At 43.4% G+C, this 21,063-nt stretch overlaps 1 long non-coding RNA gene across 1 annotated transcript; it reads right to left on the bottom strand.

The window, feature by feature from the left end:
• Positions 1–3,705: 3,705 nt before the first annotated feature.
• Positions 3,706–16,498, bottom strand: LOC149327012 (uncharacterized). Its single transcript, XR_016286555.1, has 4 exons — positions 16,400–16,498; positions 14,746–14,806; positions 14,520–14,685; positions 3,706–3,863 (listed from the first exon to the last, which is right to left on the bottom strand). It is a non-coding gene; the product is annotated as an uncharacterized LOC149327012 (long non-coding RNA).
• Positions 16,499–21,063: the final 4,565 nt, after the last annotated feature.

Below are 21,063 nucleotides of genomic sequence, written 5' to 3'. Positions count from 1 at the left end.
AACAAGAGGTTCGGTTTGGTTTGGTTTATGGGGTTTAACGTCCCAAAGCGACTGAGGCTATGAGAGACGCCGTAGTGGAGGGCTCCGAAAATTTCGACCACCTGGGGTTCTTTAACGTGCACTGACATCGCATAGTACACGGGCCTCCAAAATTTCTCCTCCAAAGAAATTCTAGCCGCCACGGCCGGCATCGAACCCGCGTCTCTTGGGTTAGCAGTCGAGCACCATAACTACTCAGCCACCGCGGCGGCGAAACAAGAGGTGGTATAGTTACATTCCATTTCCATTTCTCTTTACATGTTTCCAAAATTCCTTTGGATTTGCTTTTAATTTCGTCTCCATTGAAATGCCAAATGAATTCTTTGCAGCTGCCACAGCAACTTTCATTCTTCTGGCAATTTCCTGTAGCTTGAACCAATTCTCACCCGTCGGATTTACTTTCGATTTAACGTAAACACGTTGCCTTTTTGCGCGTAAAACTGCGTAGCTCCCAAGTAAACCATGGTTTGCTTTTACTCCTCCTTTTCGTTAATATCCATGCCGGAACAAAGCACTGCCTCAATTCAAACATATTATCCTTAAATCTAGACCATAGTTCAACCACTCCAGAGTTATCGGCATACGTTTCAAAGATCGTTCGGTACTTACTCAACTCTTTGTTTATCTCCCTTACGTTTGCTTTTTCATAGTTATATACACTGTAAAAAATATTTATTGAAAAAAACAGAAATTTTCTGGCAGCTGGCCTGCCAGAAATTTTCTGTTATGCTATGTTTTCGGTTTTTTACTTTTTCTGTCATTTTGCACATCTTTTCTGTTTTCGACTAATAGAGAATTTCTGTGAAGAGGATAGAAATTTTCTGTTATTGTATGTTTTCTGTTCTTACTTTTTCTGTCATTTCACAGGGTTTTTTGTTTGCAATTAACAGAAAATGTCTGTGAGGATGACAGAAATTTTCTGTTTTTACTTCTTTTCGTCATTTCACAAGTTTTTCGGTTTTCTGCTAACAGAAAACTTCTGTGATGTTCCATTTTCTCTTACCATATTTTCTGTCATTTAACAGCTTTTTTTTCATGAGTCACAAAAATATTTTGTGAAGCTCCATGTTCTATCATTTCATACACTATTTCTATCACATCAACTTTTAATGACTGACATAAAAACAGATACAGAATATTAGGACTGCTGCCACATTTCAATACAATAAAATATTTCACCGCTTCTAAACAATCACAAGCAAAGGCAAGTTAGTATTCAAGAATATTGGAAAATATGCAGTGTTAAACAATGCAATCATGGCTGATATTTTACTATAAAGTAATATCTTTCAGCACCACTGAATTAAGTTAAACAGTAGGAGGGTGGCCGAAGAAAAAAAGAAACTTACGTTGCCCTGCCTGCACTACAGGCATACAGTAAAATCATGCAAAATATGCAGTAATGGCAAGTAAAGTAGAAACGAAACCTGTGCCTTTCTGTCATACAGAATGGCACGATTCACTCTAAAATAGCAATACAATACAATGAATACGACACAAAGTAATAATACCTGAACAATGAACACAACCAGTCACTAAACTAATGGCAGGCATACGCAAAAGGAGAGTTTTGGAAATATATGCTTTGCTCATGACTAGTGCTGCATTAAGCAGCAAGATGAAAGCAACAGGACATAACTGATGCCACGGGCTGTTTGCCTCATCACAGTGTAACTGCAAAACATTTTTTCACTCCAGTTAGTACGTCTTATCTTGAGACTACAATAACTTTAAAATGAAAAAAGTAACACAGACAAGATAGAAAGTAGTGCTACAATTCATACAACCAGCCACTGAAGTGTAACAGCAAGTATAGACCAGATTTTTGAGCCCCTCCTGGGCGCGGCCATTTTGCACCGACTGGCGCGCCGCGGTGCGGGCGTTTCTTTGGGGACTGCGGGGCTGCGGCAGTTCCGCGGCCGCGCCTGCATATAGCCGCGCTTCGGGCGCTAAAAAAAACATTGTCGAGCATACTTCCGCTGCGTGGCTGTGTTGCAGGAAGTATTTACGTTATCAAAGCGATAACATTGACGCGTTTTAATGACATTTAGTTTGACATTCAGGTTAATTGTGCCGGCGCTTAGAACGCGCTCGTGCTTAATCGAATTCCGTCTTGGTGCTCCACCGCAAAGAAACTTTTTATTCAATATCAAGAATTAGGTGTGCGGCTAGTATGCAGTTCCAATTCCCATGCACTCTTATTCCTTCCTGCCGGCCATAAAGCCCCCCCCCCCCCTTCCACAAACGGCTTTCTTGTCGCCGCGCCAGTTTATCAACAAATTACCGCTGTGAGCTCAACTGAGTCGCAGCGCCAACAGAAAACAAATTTTGTCATGGTTTATGCAACCTGGTGCATAAAAACGTACTTCCGCTTAATTTATAAAAGCTTGAATAGATATGAGCAGCTAATCCAGCTTTCACTAATTCTGAGGTCCGAAGTCGCGTTATTTTATTCAGGAGCTTTCGCCGCGTGTGAGAGCGTTGCGTAGGCGTTTGGCTAAGTGTGGAAAATGTAATGAAATCGCGCATATTTTCCTATGAATAATGTAGATACCGCACCGCTGCGGTGGCTCAGTGGTTACGGCTCTCTGCTCTGGCCCAAAAGACGCGGGTTCGATCCCGGCCGCGGCGGCCGAATTTCGAAGGAGGCGAAATTCTAGAGGCCCGTGTACTGTGCGATGTCAGTGCACGTTAAAGAACCCCAGGTGGTCGAAATTTCCGGAGCCCTTCACTACGGCGTCCCTCATAGCCTGAGTCGCTTTGGGACGTAAAACCTTAATAAACCAAACCAAGCTAAGGTAGATACCAACAGCAGAAAGATACTATAGATAAACCTTTACCCCCCAGATACCTCTGACATGCGTGCGGAAAAAGCAGCTGAAATCGGTAGCGGTCGTGCTTACAATCCTGTGCATGAAATGTTCTTAATGGGAACAAGAGCAAGCTCAGCGCAAGGATGCTGAACACGTACTGGTGATCGAAAACACGCGCTCCGTCGGGACAACCTTCAGTCTGCAGCTCGCCTATCCAGTTACTACTCCACTGAGTCAAGTCAATAGATCTACATTCTGATGCATAATATTATCATAGATGATATCGCACGTAAAAGGCGACAACAAACGACACGACAGCGCAGAAATCTGCTTCGAAGTGCCGGTTTCCAGTCCGTACACTACCTGGTCGACTACCCTCGGATGTCACGTTAACGAGTAACTGCGCACAAGATAACCGCAGCACTGTCTGGAAGAGGGCAAATGTGAGTAGTGACGCACAGCACACACCCTCATACGTTAGCTGATGGAGCACAAAACGGCAGAAGCGAACACGTAAACATGCGTTCTATGCGCGGCGCCGGCGCGACCCGCAGTCCCTCGGGCCGCGCGCGCCGACAGATGGCGACTGGCGTCGAGAGTAGGCGCGCGTCCGCAGCCTGCGTGCGAGGGTAAAAAAATCTGGTCTATAAGCATAAATAAGGCATCTTAAACAAATTGTGTCTTGCCTGACACTAGTACGAAATGAAGTGAGAGAAGCCACAGGACATAAAGCATGCCACAAGCTGTTTGACTTATCAGTGTAACCATATAACATTGATTCTCAATACATAGTACATCCACTCTTGTGACAACTGCATGATAAGGCATGCCACAGGCTGTTTGGTTTATCACAGCGTACAATAAATATTGATTTAAAAAGTTGTCAAATTTCAGAACAGTTAAAAGTCAAAGTCTTGCATGATGAGGGAAGCAACTTTTGAAGAGGGGCAGTGTTGCTTCTTCGAGTGCTCTGCCTTCGTTCCCCAGACAGGATTCACAGCTGCAATGGTCCTGAAACAAGGACAGAGCACTGTTACTCCTCGGACAGTGAGCATATCTATGCTGTCTTCAAAAAAATAATAAACATTGCAAGAAGACTGCACCCCTCCTCCTACCCCAAATTTTAATTCCTTTGTAGCCCACATTTCAGTTTCATTGTGGGCACTAGTGAATATATAGTAGTCTTTAGTACTCAGTACAAAACCAGACTTCAAGCCAAAATAAACCTTTCCTAAATGTTCACTTTAATAAGGTTTTTAACAACCATAGTGTTTTGTTACTTGTGTGAAAGCTGCTCACTGAACTCCAACACTAGTTTTTAAAGGGATGCAAAAACAACTCCATGTAACCTGTTGTTCTTGGGAAAAATTCATTCTGTCTGCACTTTCTCAATTTGTTGCACGCCGCGGTGGCTCAGTGGTTATGGTGCTCGGCTGGTAGCCCGAAAGACGTGGGTTTGATACCGGCCGCGGCAGCCGAATTTCGATGAATGCGAAATTCTAGAGGCTCGTGTGCTGTGCAAATTCAGTGCACATTAAAGAACCCCAGGTGGTCGAAATTTCCGGAGCCCTTCACTACGGCGTCCCTCATATTGTAAGTCGCTTTGGGACGTTAACCCCCAATAAATCGAATCAAACCAATTTGTTGATGTCAGTGTGGCAGCGAAAAAATGCATTTATTGCTGAGAAAACTAAATTTAAAAATTTGCCGGTCACTAAATTCAAATTCTGACGTATACACCAAAAAGGACTCCATGACCACATTTTGAAGTTAGTTGCGGGGCTGCTTAGGGCCTTGTTATCTGCACCCAGAAATCTGACGTGTCAGTAGACTGCAGTCTACTTAGAAAATGAGGCAATGATGACAACACCTGTACTTTGTTTCTTCATTTTATGTAGCTTGTAAAAGCACCATTTCAGTCTCCTTGCAATCAGACAGTAGCCTCTCTACAAAGGCCAACTTCAGTTTCCATTCAATGTTCCTTCAAAGTGCTCTCTGACACCAGAGTAGCAATGTCTATGTATACACAGGTCGAATCATCAGCATGCCTATTCTGTGTCACCCGAAAGTACAGCCGTAAGCAAAAATCTTTTGACAGGTAATAAGTAAGTTTGCAGCACATATTGACGTGCTTTGTCTTTACAGAGATTTAGATGCATGACGAGGGATATGCACATTTTAGTGAAGCTGGAATTAACAGAACTGAGCAGAGGCTTGTTTGTATTACTAATGCCCAACTAGTGATACGCAAGTCTAAAATGAGGTCTAGTGCTGCAGAGCAAGCAGTTACGTGAATGTGACGTTACCCTCTTACATCTGCACTCAGCTTCCACTGTCCCAGAATAGTGCAAAGTGCCTGCTGCCCTGAGTAAAAAACTTTTCTGGCCACAACCTCAAGCAATAACCCAGCTAAAGAAACATGCAGAATGCACACAAAATATTCTCTGTAGGCAGAATCAAAACAAAATTAAGCAATAGCTTCGAATAAAACTTTTGGTTGAGCATTGGAAGTCGCACATTTTCAGTGCTGTAGCATTTTCCCCACACGCCGCTAGTACAGCTCACATGCAGGCCTCAATAATGCAAGTACTAACATCCTTTTTCAGTATCCTGGCTTATGCTCAGTTTGAACAGCTATTGTCGACATGAGCTGAACTTACTCAGGTTAAACAGTTGTCAGTTTGAGCGTGTCTGTACAGCATCCTGGGCTCCTCACTCTTTCCACATATAAATTCCCCCCTACAGATGCACTTTGGAAGAAATATGTGCGGCTTACAGCGCACCCATCAAGAAAGCTTCATGTCAAATGCAGCAATAACACTGCTGTATCTCTCATCAGCAATCCTCAAGTAATTGACTGAGGAGCCAGTTTATTGAGGCACACATAGCGAGGTATATGCCACAACAATATGCAATGCTGTATGCATGGGTTATCTTGCATAGTATACAATTCAAAGCTGTAGGCTCAAATACCGCAAAAAGGAAGTCTTCCAGTCAACGGCACCAACCAACCATTACGATTGTGTGGTTATTTTGGCTAATTTGTGGTTTATCCTTTCCCTTTGCCAGCTGGTGTGATGGATTAGCAAGTGCATGGGAATTACCAATGAAGTCGTCAGAATCATTATGCATTCTTCAGTTGTATCCAGCTATAGTCACAACATGAAGCATTGCCTAACAGTTCACGCTGAAATGAATGCAAATCAAAATACAAAAGAGAAAAAACCCAAACATCCCATTAGCAGTGAACCTGTCTCCGACAAGTGGGAGCAATGCCAGCCTTAGGGAAGGGTGACCAGTGCAATCGCACAAGACATCACCAAAATGGGGATGCTGAGTTGCCCTGTGGGTGTAATGCTACATCCTCCCATCCTCTACCCGCCCTCCCTCTGTCCCTGACCTTCAAAAGAGATATTTCCAGAGCTCTTCAAAATGAGGGAGACAACATGTATGCCTGAAGCATGCCAAAATGAGTGCATAACTCGCTACTGTAGAGGGTTGCAAAGGGTGCATGTACCTTACAGACGCGGCATAGTTTCAGGCGTCGTTTGTTGCGGGCAGGACCATCTAAATGACATTCTTTCCACCTGTAAGCTCTGCTGCGGCAGAAGGGAAAGGGGTAGGGGAGGACAGTTGTGCTTAGAGAGCTTTGTCAGTTCACTGCTTAGCCCTTGTCCCGTCTCAGTTGTGCAGATTCTTTCCATCTTTGAACTTAAAACTGCCTTCAGCACGCCCTGTGCATTATCTAATTCAGAACACATCTGACTGTGTCAAGCTGTATTGCCTTTAATGGTGGTAGGAAATAATGTGTGCACCATTTCTCTCCCTTTTGCATGCTCTGCTCTGTGAGAATTTCATTATAGCTAGTACTTCTTTTAGGCACCCAGTGCTGCAGAGTAGCACTGCTTGATTTTAGGCGTTAATTACAGACCTAAATGTAGACTGGGCTTTTTGCTAATCATCATCTTTGAGACTCACAGGATTTTGGACTGTGAGCCCATAGTTACTCGTTCATAAGAAATACCTGTCTTGGACAAAAAAATGTTTTTAATTCTGAATGTCGAGAAAATGGGCACAGAAAATTTGAATGATTTTGTAGAGAATGGTTGTAGTGCTACTATTGTTGCTATGTGCATAGATGTAGACAAAAATTTTGTGCAGGGTTCTGGCAACTTAGAAACAGAGATTTGATTTCCTGTGTCTGGCATTATGTCGGCATGGTTTGTTTTTATTTTGAAATTCGTTTGCTTCTACCCAATCACCTGTCCTGCCTCTTGCATTGTAGCCATGGACTGTGCAAATGAACTCTCCTAACAAGCTGTCTTGCCTTATGCGCAGTTCTAAGCAAGACAATTTATGAAAGAAAAAGAATGCCGAAGTGCTAAAATTGCTGGTGCATTGCGACAGTTTTCAAGAAAAAGCAGAGACGATGGAAAAAGCCCTTTTTAAAGTACAGGAACAAGATAAATTATCGTAGTAAGGTTAAAACTAGCCTGATCTAGCCTAGCTAACTTTGCATGGCCTGCTGTTTCACCTGAGTAAGTTCAGCTCATGTCGACAATAGCTGTTTCGCCCCACTAAAATTTTGCCCATGTGTATGCAGAAAAGTACGCCAGACCTTCTTCACACCAGTCTGCAGCCAAGGCACTGTTATTAGGAACAGAAGGAATCCTTGATGATAAATATAACGCTTGTACCATTTTCTACATATCCAACTGGAAAAAGGTTTCAATTCTCCTGTCACCCAATTTAACGCTATCAAAATTTTGTTATGCTGGCTTTTTTGTAGGCGCTATTAAAAGCGGAGCAGGCAAGACTAAAACATCAGCTTCATGAGCTAAATAATAGTTTCAAAAGAAGCGAAAATGCCCTGGGAAGGCCAGTATCGTCAAACACAGCGACCCAGAGAAGAGAGATTGCATGAAAAGTGGGACAGGTGGAGTGTACTCATGGTTCTAGGAAACTAACGCATAACTTAAAAATCTGGATACCACTTCTCTGCTGCTTCACGGATATGTACACCAACGTAACATATGTTGACTATGATAACACCAAAGTAAATCTGGCCGGTCCTGTCCGTGACCGAATATTACAACCATTCAAGACATTTTAGTGGTTATTGCAGGGGCAGATTCATGGGTGCAACTGGAGGGGGGGAGGGGGGATTTGAAGGAGGGGGGTGGGGTACATTAGAACCATGTATTCCTTGGACATTTTTCATCTAAGAACTGAGGTTCAACATGGCTGTTATATTTAATATTTTCCAGTGGGAATCCTTTCCTTTTAATCAATTTCTCCTAATTTCTCCTAGGTGAGCATTACCATATATCCTAAACAAGGTTTCTCAAAGACACCTCAAAAACAACAGTCTTCAGTGGACGCCGGATATTTAACATATTAAGACAGAGTATTCTGTTTCTGCTGCAAGCTCTTTGACAGGGATCCCATGTAATCACCAGCGGCAACTGGATAAAATGACTGCAGGCACATGGCACACATTCTTAGAAGCCTCGAATATTTTACAAATCACTTCGCACCATATCAAGCTTGCACAGAGGCAAGTCTAAGAAAGCATAGCAAATGCATTGACAAGGAGCATGAACTCATCATGGCGCAAGCGAAGAAACTCTTCAAGAATGTCTTAGAGCACCTGATCAATATAAAAAGCATATATGGTATTTCATGGCTGTTCAGACTGGCTTTCTGCAATCTGTGAGGAACCAGGGCAAAAAAAAATGACAACAGACTACACAGAAGGAGGACCACATCGACTGAAGCACTGAATGATCAACTTTTGTACAGTTTCCTGTCAGCACACATGGCAAAAAAAAGATGAAACCATATCAGGAGATACCCCGAAACAATGTGACAAGTGGTTTTTTTAGTCTGAAAAAACAGAGGGAATAAGCCAGTAAGGATCTGCACAGCTGTTTCTAGGACACAGCAGAAAAGCAAAGTTAGTGAAGAATGGCCAACAAGGAACATGGAAGAAACCAGGGTGGAAACAAGTGCACAAGACATGGTCTTGCAAGCTAAAACCAATAAAAGAGATAAAAACGTCACAGGTCAATGAATAACAGGGCAAAAGGCTCAAAAGATTAAAGTCACAAAAGTGACAATGAGATCAAAGACCAAATGTAAAACCAGAAGCAAGTGGTGAAGGCAAAAAATAAAAAATACAACTGAAGGCCGAGGGTGCACATGGTGAGACAAGTGTCGCATATATAAAATCCGGTATTGCATGACAAATAGGCTGGTACTTTTTCAAATAATGAAACTGAAGGTTTCCTTATGCACTGGTCCTTCATTGCCAGTATCTTGCCTTATGATTTCACAAGCCAGTGAGTTCTTGTTCTTCGCTATTAATTCCATTCTTTGAAATTCGGATAAACGTCCTGTTTCTAAAATTTTACAGTTCCGACAGTGAATGCCAAGATGGCAGCATTACTCATTATCAGAAAAAGAACTAGCCTACCTGCCATCCAATGCGTGGTTTTAGCTACACAACACTTGTCTCATCATGTGTATCCTGGGCCTTCAGTAGTATTTTTTTATTTTTTGCCTTCACCACTTGCTCCTGGTTTTACACTTCGTCTTTTCCCTCATTGTCAACTTTTATCACTTAACTTCTTAGCTTTTTGGCTGTTACTTGCGGCCCTCTGAGCTCTTTATCTCTTCTATCACTTCTAACCTTCAAGAGCATGTCTCATTTTTTCACTTGTTTTCATCGTGGTTTTTGGCATGTTTCTTGTTGGCCATTCTTCGCAACCTTTGGTTTTTTGCTGCTTCATAGATACAGCTGCGCAAATTCTTGCTGGCCGATTCCCTGTCTTTTCTGCCTAAAAAAATCTGCTTGAGGAATGTTTTTGTCTTATTTTGGTGTTCCGTGATACAAGCTTTCATATCAAATGGACCTTACCTAGCTTTTTTCGTCGTGTATCTGACAGCTAGGAAGGTGTACAAATAGCTGTCCCCGTTTCTTCTGATATAAAAGTTGGCAGTTCAGCATCCATGTTGCCGCCTTCTGTGCAGCTCTTTGCCCAACAGAAAGTGTTGCTCTAGCTTTTCACTGTAAACAACGAAAACTTTCTGCGATTACCTGAGCTTCTTGGTTGATACGACAAAGTCATAAAAGAGCATTTAGGTGTGTGCCAGATGTGGTAGATCACTACTGCAGCAAAACAAATTAGAATAAAATATTTCACGTGATGGTGAAGAATGTGATCAAGCATTTCACAGAAAATGAAATGACTGAAGTGAGTGGTTTTTTGCCTCTGATGCCTCCCTTCTGGCTAGCAATTTCATGAGTACTGGAAAAGGAATGTGTACCATGGTGGCAAAGATACCTTGGTGAAAGTGCATCATGCTGCGCCATCTAATAAGTATTGTTTTTTTTCCCCGTAACGCAAGTGCAAGTGCTTCTGGGTCACTGCAACAGCAACAACTGGCTCTCTTGGATAAGTCGGGACCTCACTCTATGCGACTTTTTCTTACCAAATAAGCACTTTATCGGTCCCTTCATTACTGGGATCTTGTTGCTGCCACTTCTCTTTGAATAACTATACTACTTGTGTCACTTTGATGCCCATTCTATTTATGTCCCTTGGACTGGTTGATTTATTAAAGAAATTTTAATCAGACATATAATATCTATGCTTTGCTCATGCATGCACTTTTAGAAGAGGAGCTGAAGGTGTCAGCATTTTCAGTTCATGTAACAAACTCATCTTTCAGTCGCAAGCCTCTTTGCTTTTCTATATTTTAAACCGTACTATCTGCTTGCAAAGTCGGTGGTCCGTGACCTTCGGTGGCATTGTGGTGGCGACTTCCGGGTGCCGCTATTGGTTTGCAGTATCCCTTCAGGCTGCAGCCATCTAAGGGCACAGCTTGCGGTAATGTACTGTTAAGCACAATTTTGTTTTACAATTAGGCTTCCCTCTGAAAAATACCGAAAAAAAAAATTGCAACGTAAAAAGGTAATATAAACAAAAGGAAATAATGAGAGGCTTTGCAAGTATGGGCCTCAGCAAGGGCTCACACAAGGTGCGGTAAGGTTGTCCCTGAGGCAACGTGATACTGCCACAATTACCTGGCAATGTTGCAATGTTGCAGGGGTTACACTTACTGAAAGGAGAAAATTAAGAAAGTACGGAGGCTGGGACACATCTTAAGGTGGTACTTGTGAATCACTGTGTATTTTGAGGGACTGTTCTGCTACCGTATACGTCTGTGCACACAGACAGGGAAGCTACTGGCAAAGCGTTGGTTGGTAACTGTCATCACTGATTACTTAGTTAAATATGGGGTCCTTCTCTCCATGCAAGGACACTGGCATGACAGCTACAAACTGCTGGAAATGAAAAGTTGCATGTCATTCAGAGATCTGCCCTCGGCCATTGTTTATGAGACATTGGACGCATACCTGGAGGCATCTGCATATATCATATAGTGTAAAAAGAATTTTTTTCCATCTTTTTCGTCTTTCGTCCTTCCCACAGCACAATGTATCCAACACAAGCCTAGCTGAACTCTCCCCTTTTCTAATTTCCGATTTTCTTTCCCTGCAGTGTCTAAAGATACACCTCACAGACTGTTCATTCTCACTGAGCGTATGGAGGATGTAGCTGCCGGCCCATGGCTAAATCTCATCCAACATGATAGTGGATGCTGCCAGCCAGTGCACTACTGCTGCGTGCAACACTCTTCTCTGCGAAGTATTTGCAAGTTGCATGCCACATACTGTGACTTTCGAGGAGCTTCAAAGGGAATTTTTCCCATTCTTATATCGCCGGCTGTCATTCAGATGAAGTACAACAAGCCCAGCTCTCCCAAAAAATCTCAGATATATGTCTTCACACCTGGTTGCACGTGCATATAGTACTACCATCGCTCGCACCAGCAAGCTACGCGGCGTGCACCAGCAGCTTGGTGCTTTCGCACTGGTCTCGTAATCTGTCACCTCTGCTCATAATTTAAGCAAGTTATCACCAGCACTGAAGGGCAGCAGAATGCTTGCTAGGTCGAGCGCCTATGCTCTGCACAGCACGCATATTCCTAGATGCACCTATCCGTATTACATAAGAAACATAATGCTAGCTCTTTTTTATCACCAGGTATAATATTCATCTTTAAAATATTTATATTATGCCTCACAGCCATGCAAAAGCAATAGTATGGGGAATTTATTTACAGCGTTGACCTAGGCGACTCAAAGAGATACTCCACCACAGTACACAAGAACATTGTGGAGGAGCAACCACAAAGCAGGAAGCATGTACAGACCACTTCTGGGCCAACATTGACATTTCTGAGGGGAATACAAGGAAAGTGCCTAGCTCGCTGCTTGGTCTTTCAGGCGGAAATTCGCCCATATTGAGTGGTTCGAGCTTAGCATGAGCCAATGGGCCCTTCTCAGCCAATGCCACACACCACACGTGTATTTGGAGCACTGATCCTGCACACGCACTCAGCTTCGACTGAGGGACAGCGGATCGTCGCAAGTAAACAAACCTTCAAGTTCACATAGCGGACTTCAGCACACAACAGAAAAGCACACATGTGCACCATGCTGCATGGAAATAGCCAGGAATAATTTTGCAGTTCACACACCCTAACCAAACAACATGTGGTGAACGGTGCAACCGGAGAACATGGTGTTTGTCATGTGATCAAGCAGTTCATTGCATGGAGCTCTCAGATTATGTGCGCCAAACACCAATTGGCCCATTCCGGGCAGTGAGCAAACATTCTTGAGCTCCAACGTATGACTAATCCTGATAGAATTCAAAGGAGCACTGTGAGAGTAAATCGAGCAGACTGCCAGGCAAGAATCAAATGGCCGGACTTTGAAAAACACTGTCAGATTTGTCCGATGTATTTGGAAAAAAAAAATGCTCCGGGTCTACCCAAAGTACTAAGGGGAGGAAATGCACCGGGTCCATCCGGCGTACCTTTAGCCACAGCCTCCTCTCGCAGTCAGTAGTGATAGCAAACCATACAAAAATTTCACTGCTCTATTTAATAACCCCATTGTGAGTTATATAGACAAAAGACTTAGCAGGTGAATGCAATTCCAAAAAATGCTGGAGCTAAAGAAGATTATTTTTTGACAGAACTCACAAAATGACTGCTAACGGGAACAAGGAAGCCTAATTGACTTAGTGTACACAAAACATTGGCTGCAGAAATGAAGCACTGTGGTTGCAAAGGCTTGTACACTTACACCATGATTTCAGTCATGTTGACTGACATGATAAGTACAAACACCATGCATGACCCGCCACTAAACCAGGGTGTCAAGCAAGCCACTTTCTTCCAGTTCCCTGACTTTTCCATGGTTTCCCCGACTATTTAAGTCAAAATCCTCTGAATACTGAAGAGGCGGGAAAACACAGTGGCCAATGGTAATGGACAATACACATGATCTATTCACAGCAAAAAACTACATACTGAAACTTCAAACGCTGCAATCAAAATAGATTTGCTCTTATTTGAGGCAGCTGATTTCTTCTTGAAGAAAGTCCAGCTTCAATGCGACTTATGAAGCTATCTTTGCTTTTTCTGTTCCATTTCTCTAACACAAATGGTTAACATAACCTTTATTCTTCTGAGCATACGTTGTCTCCACTAAGTGTGTTCATATTTCAAATTTTTATTTTAAAGTGCAGAGTATTAAAAATTGGCTTAGATTACAAGACAAATGTGTTTCCACATAATACAGCAATGAAAAGCCCCAGACATTGGAAAAATATTTTAAATCCTCATCAATTATCCTATCCGAACACCGATTAAGCACCACAAAATACAAAAACAAAATACAAAATATAGCATACCCTCCAAATAACGCCAGAACCACATCAGCTGCCAGAGCTCAAGATCAAAGAAGCTCCAGCAGCCGTAGTGTAAATACGATCAAACCATCACAAAGTTCATCGCACAGTTACATGAACACAAGTCCCCGTACTTACTAATAGCGAAAGAATGCTGACAATTTCTGCGAAGTACCATCTACGACGTCAAATCCATCAAATCTGCATGGCGACACATTCAAATCTATCCATAAACAATGGATGGTTACATGGCCACAAAAGGGTTACTGGCATTGCATGCACATATGCACTCTTCAGTAACCACCCCCCCCCCCCCCCAGGTGCTGTGCTCCTCTGGGCAAGTATCTATGACCCCTATGAGCAAGCAACGTGTATGACTTCCACCAAAATAGCCATACACTGCTACATAGTCTCAGAAGCACTATAGTACCATGTAACCCTTCCAACCCTTTCTTATTAGTGAATGGGCACCATGCAATGCAGGTAGTATAGCCATAATCTGTGAAGAAGTGGTTGAAGATCAACTCCACAAAAAATAGTTTTATCTGTCTTTCCTTTCCACAGATTTTTTTCAGAGCGCTATTTTACCAGCTGCATTAACCAAGCATCAGCAGCAGCAAAATTTCATTCCATAGCTGATTCGTTGCCTGGGTTCAGCAAACATTTTCTTACTTTTTTAAAAATTGCTTTTGCACTTTGTTAGCATTTTCATAAAAAGGTCTTATGATAAAGTGGTATATACCTATAACTTTTATCATCACTGAGTATTTGAGAAGTGGCCAAACCAAAAACACGAAAGGTTATCACAACTCAGTTAACAAGTGAGATAGGTACTTACTGCTGTGTGAACTACAGGCAGAGGCTTGTTTCCTTGGGGTACACAACATTGAAAGCAAAGTGCACCAAAAACATGAGCTTGAAAGCCTGGCATGGGTTGGCAGCGTGCATCACTGGCAGGGTGTCGATGCATATGCTGAAGCTCGTCGCAGTAAGGAAACTGCCTCCTGCACAAACAAGTTTTAAATCAGGAATGCTCGCCCGAGTGCGGTACCACAGAGTTATACCTTTTGCAATGATGAAAGGAGAACATGGCATGTCCCCGATGTCGTCATCACTGGCAGATCCCTGGCATAAGAGGGAGTTAAATGCGTATAAGAATTGTCTACTAAAGTAGCACCATGTGAAAGCTGCAACTTTAAACCAGTTACAAATAAACATGCAGCAGAGTATAAGCATAAATAAGTCATTTCTGCACTTGCTCAGGCTCTTATTTTTCCCAACAATGCGTGGTGAAATGCATTGGAGTGTATACAAATAAGCGTCAACCACATATAAAGGCCCTAAAAATCAGCATAGGCATTTACAAGTGCTGGATTATCTACAATACATAAACATTGCACCATTTTAGTCAAATGCAGCCCAAGAACACAGTGTAAATGCCTCTTAAGAGCAAAAGAGGCCCTCCATCCAGTGGTGTCAAGAGACTTTCCTAGCACTGCAGTTGATCCGGCAGACCGGTAGTGAATAACCTTGCACCTGCCAGCCCCCTCAAATGTCACACTACTAGGTCACAGGGGAATTATTTAACATAAGTAGAGCGCAGCTTGCGTTTTATCTCAAGCAACCGAGCAAATTGTTTGTAAATGACTATGTTTTAAGTAGCATAGTACGAGGTACTAAGGTGCGCAGTCGTCGTGATCGGCGCAGTGCTGCGGAAAGTTCGAGCTAGCGTAGTGAATGCTGAATGGTGTACTGTTATCTAGAAGCGCCCATTTAGCGAGTACACGAACTATTTACTAAAGAAGCACCAGAAAAACGCAAGCAGCAGATATCGTATTCAACAGCCACAGAGCCCAAGCAGACAAGCGCAGCACGGTTGTATGGATGGTAGTGGCTTAACCCTTCGTATCGGGCGGTGGCTCGCGCCTCCAGCCTAGGATCCCCCCCCTTTTTCATTTGTATTTTAATATGTATAATTTGGCCATCTTTCATAAAGTTACTCCTCCCTTGACCTCTTCCACGGGCTGGCCGAAGAGATGGCGATTGACATTGGAGGATACGGACTGAGCTCGCGTGTCGAAGGCGCTAAAAAATCTCGAATGTCGGCTCCAATGACATCAGTGCCATTGAAAAACTTGCCTGTGGCAGCGCAAGTACGGCATATGAAACGCCTCTATAGAAACTTTTGAGCCTGCGTTGACCCGTGCAACGCTATTTCGGCCCAAAGATAAGATCAGTTAAATCTTACAAAATGAACACAATTACTGCATTACTTGTACCGGCATGAATAAACGTCAATAAAAATAAAAAGACACAACGTACCCTTATCATCCTTTCTTAGACGAGAAACGAATTTGAAAATCCCGCGCTCTTTGACGTCCTCCTCCGCTAACCAATCGCGTACTTCCCTGGCCTAAAATTTCCCGCGCTTACTCACTCGGTTCATTTAGGTGTGCATATCTGCAGACAAAGCAAAATTTGTGCATTTTCCCGCAAACTATCGGACTCTTCCGTGTTTCTCGCTTGTGTTCCTCTCTCTTCCGCGCGCTGTGCACCTTTTGTGAGATACAGTAAAGCAGCAGTGACGCATCGGCGGTAAAGCGGCTGTGGTGGGCACGCTTCACTGCCCTGTTCAACAGCAGTACAAGCCCGCAACAATACTCCCAAAAGACGACAAAAAGCGTATCATTCATGCCGGTAAAAATGTGCACCACTCACCTTGTGTGCGAACGGTCTGATCGGTGAAAATCACGGACACAGCACGCCGGTATTATCCTAGCTCCCCGCTCATCACGTCCATGCCGTCCTCCATGATGCCGTCAATCGATGAATGCAGAATAGCAGCAAATAGTACTGCTTCTCATTCTGCGCGCTGATATTGCGAGTAGAAACTTTTTGACGCTTAAAATATGTATCGTGATTAATGAAAAGTAGCAAAGGTTTTTCGGATCACTTTTTTGTGTAACGGCGGTGCTGACGTCACCAACTTTCGGTGAAATGGGCGTGTTGCGGCTCCAAAAACAGAAAATTACTTTCTTTTTCGTGAACGTGTTTCTGTTAAGGGCGCAAAACAGATATTCTCTGTATGACAACAGAAAATTTCCGTAAAAATGCTTGTCATTTCACACACATTTCTTACAGTGTACTCTCCTATGTGCTCTACCAGCGCTCCTTGCATGTTCAACTTTCATTTCACAAAGCACAGCACAGTGATCGCTTATTCCAGGTAGCACCTGAGTGGAAATCACGAATTCAGGTTGATTTGTGAACAACAAATCTAAGATGTGATCCCCACTTGTCGGTTCCAGAACCGTTTGACGCAATGCATAAAGTTCAACTAGCTTGATCAGTTCTTGGCATGAGCGACTAGTAAAGGACTGGAAGTGAGGTTGATGAGTCCAGTTAATGCTAGGCAGATTGAAATCACCTCCGATCACCATAAAATCTGTTTGAATTGCGTCAACTGTCCCCGCCAGCTGCGCAAACACATCAACTGATGAATCAGGCGGGCGGTAGAACGAACACACAGTTATAACTTCGTTGTTATTAAGCACCAGTTTACACCATACAGCTTCACATTCATCGGCAACATTTATTTGGTAAGAAGAAATTGTAGCATCCACAAGAATAAATACACTTCCTCCATGCAAGTGTCTGTCCTTTCTATAACATTTAAAGCGATCGGGGAATACCTCACCATCTGCAATTTCATTTGCTAACCATGATTCAGTGCCGAGAATAACAGATGGCTTCACCATATCAATTAGAGCTGCAAAATCATCAACCTTGTTTTTAATGCTACGGCAGTTAAATACAAGAAAGGAAATAAGCGTTGCATTACGCGGACACCGGCAATCAACCGGTACTACCTCCTTTGTAGTACCGGCCTTATCACCTACTATCGGTACGACCTCATTTGTATTATCATCAAACAAGTACTTCTCGCCGTTTATAATTAGAGTGTCATACCTTAGGCTGATCTTGTCGCCACTTTGTTCTCGTGCTTTCGCGAACTGCCATAGAAACTTTCAATGGGGAATAAATATAAGAGAGAATAGGCGGAAATCTTCTCCAGGCAGCTTACTTTGCAGCGACCATTTTACCGAATCATATTTAGACCGAACCGGAGCAAGGGCTAGGCTACAATCTTGTGAGGTGTCGACGGTGTTCGGTTGGTTCACATTAGCGCGTCCAAAAAGTATGGTACTGCTTTTTCGACGGAGCGTCTCATGTGCTGTTTTGTATTGGAGCAAGTTAAGCCCGAATTGGCTTTAATTCGTGGTGCTTGCTGTAGTTGACTTCTAACAGCGCTTCTCACGCGCACTGCAGCATTCGTCTTTCCTGTCAGAAACGAAAATTCGGTTTTAAGATGACCTTGCCTCATCGTCATTCCACTACTTCTCCCTTACGCTCGGAAGACAAGAACCAGGGAAGAACATAGTGTTTAATGCACGTACCCCTTTGCCGAGGCAGGGCGAGACGTGCATGCCGGTTTTCTTCGCTTTCGCAGAAATTACAGGGTTCTGCACACAATGCTCACATTTCTCGCGTTCAGCTTGCTTGTTCCACAGGCGGCTGCCAGGTGCAATGATACGGCAATAAATAAAAAACGTGTTTTCCGCCTTTTTCGCTAACATGCTTGTCGCATTGATCAATTTTAGCAGTCAAGCTATTGTTTACATCTAAAAGAACAGCTCTAAAAGTTTGGTTCAGTAACCCTTTAACTAATGTTGAATAGTTAACTTTTTAACTGTTACTATTAAGGCCCGTTCACACTTGCCCAAAAATACGGCGAGCGAAGTGGATTCGCTCGCCGCAAAAACAAGGACCTGTTCTCACTTGTTCACGCGCGGGCGAGGCGGATCCGCCGCGCCGCTGCTGTTTCTCGCTTTTCCGCACCACGTGGCTGCTAGCGGCATACACAGATGTAGTGAGAAAAGAGCGTAAATTTACGCTGTCTACGTACCATAAGCGTGTGGATGCTTACGTACGTTAAACGCAGGCACATTCTCACTTTTAGTTCAGCGTATGCTAGCACAGACGCAAAAATAAACTCAGCGTGTAGTGGCGCCATCTGCTTGTCAGGGCGGGAACCATTACTGTCATCAAACCGACTCGGCTGTTTAGCCTAGAAGCGGCGGAATCGTCACTCTGAATAAAAAAGAAAGCAAATTTATCACTTTTACGTTTTCTTTGAGGCGAGGTGAGAGGAAGCGAAAGACCTGTGCTGCATTTCTGGCCAGTGAACGCGCTGAAAAAGGCAGCAACAACGAGAATTCAGTCCGAAGCGGGGGGTCCGGCTTCGAAGGGCGCCGCCATGTTTGTCGCCGCGCGGCGGAGATGGGTCCAGCCCGATCGCCCTCGCCGCGCCGCTTTCCGCGTCGCTTGGCGTCAAAAGCGGCCGAATCCGCTTCGCTTGCCGGATTTTTGGGCAAGTATGAACAACGTGCCTTTAGGCTCCTAATGATTGAGCGACGTGAAGCCCATCGTAAGTAATATCCATAGCAGTTTTTATAATTTCGAAAATGCGATCACCCTCGACGCAATGGCCGCAGAAATTTTGGCTATTTAGACGAGTTACGTGCACTGGAGAGGCTGCTTTACCTGCAAGCTTCTCGAAAGCGCGTTTATTTTGGCGCGATGTAGAAAAAATTTGTTGGGGCACAGCGCCGAGGGTAACCAAGTTAGAGAAATGTTAACCTCTCATGGATATTACTATTAGCTACACGCCTCTCATTAATTAAGGAGCCTAACTAAAAAAGTTAAAAAATTTACTATTCAATATTAATTAACCAGCCTGCTAGATAGCACATCTTAGGTGTATTCTGATGTACTACACCGCTGACAATGTTATGCCGAAAAAAGCGCTCTTCTAATTGAAAAAAGCCTATTTTTTAAAATTGTGCAAATTGCATGGTGGAACACCTTGTATACATTTCACAAATAGGGCCACAGCTTTGTGTTGTCACCGCACTTGTTCACGAACGTTAGAGGCGTGTAGGAATCGCCACTTCAGACAGAAAACAAAGCACGCAGTTACTCGTTTGAAAATAATCGCATTTACACAGCGACGCATAAATGTAATTTAAGCGGCGGCACCAACTTTTTACCCGACAACAAGGCGCGGAAAAATATTGGGACAGCAATGAAAGAAGACAGAACGGACAATTTGCAAGGGACGATAATCTCCGTCACTCTCTGCATGAATTCTTTGACAGAAACCCCATCGAATGCACTGTAAATCTATAGGTCCACTCATACGATGCATAACCGTGCCAGAAATGCAACAAACGTGACGACTTTAGCAGCGCGTCTCACCAGCTGGGGTTGGAACTGTCAAAACCGGGGCGGCAGTTCCGTGTTCCCGTGTAGACACCTAACCTTGGTGGCATGTTTTATTCTTTAAAGGACGCAAAAGACACTACTCTAGATGAATCACGATGTGGTATTGGCCTAGGACCGCTTAAACAATTTATAATCGAATTTTTCTGTCATGCTAGCTGTTTCGGCTTCAACAGCCAAACGATGGCTCTGATGTCAAAGAGTGGTTATACGTCGCATGAGGAATGGAGAAACGTCGATATAATAGTTGCTTCATCATTTTAATTCGCTACAGTGCAGAAACCAGCCTTCCTCAAGAGCCGGACATGACAATGACTGTAGAAGCAGCGATTATAGTGCAGTTTTTCCATGCCTTACGTGACCTCAAAGCCCACTTTACTTCACAGTCATCGGTCGGCGGCGGCAGGATTCGCTAGCATTTTCGCTTGCATGCGAAAGGGCTTTACGCATAATTACAAACCAGAAAACATGCACCCAAAAGTTAGGTGTCTATACTCCTTTAAGCATTACTTTAACATACAGTCCGTGCAACTGCACAAACACGGGTATTTCTGACTCGGTGAATGCTTACAGGGGCTGAGAAGACGAGAATGCACATTTCTTTCAGCTGATTGGCTTGTTATCGCTCGTATTATGAGCCTTCTTACCCCAGCGGCAGGAGACACGACATTTCAGTTTCATCGCGTGTACCGCTGCAAGCAACCATGACCTGCAACATCTAGGGGTGCGCGAATATTCGAGATCTTCGAGTATCGCATCGAATATCCTCCTGTTCGTTAGGCTTAACAAATCAAATAATATATGTTCCAATTATTCGAAACGAATCAAATGTGTTCTCAAATTTTTCAATATTTGAAAAAAATCGCAGTGGTTTAGCTCTGCTTAAACCTGGTTGCGTTGCGCAAGCAACGGCTGCCTGGCTACGCTTAAGATTCGCTTGTGGTTAGGCGTTTAGGCTAAGATCTATTGTTTATACACGAAGAAGACACATACTTCAGCATTGCTTACAACTTTATTTACACCAATGAATACGCTTCGAT

The sequence above is a fragment of the Amblyomma mixtum genome, chromosome 10 (assembly GCF_055824585.1).
Source record: "Amblyomma mixtum isolate Tamu chromosome 10, ASM5582458v1, whole genome shotgun sequence".
Classification (NCBI taxonomy): Eukaryota; Metazoa; Arthropoda; class Arachnida; order Ixodida; family Ixodidae; genus Amblyomma; species Amblyomma mixtum.
Note: the sequence above shows the minus strand (reverse complement) of the source record. Positions and strands in the feature narration are given on the sequence as shown.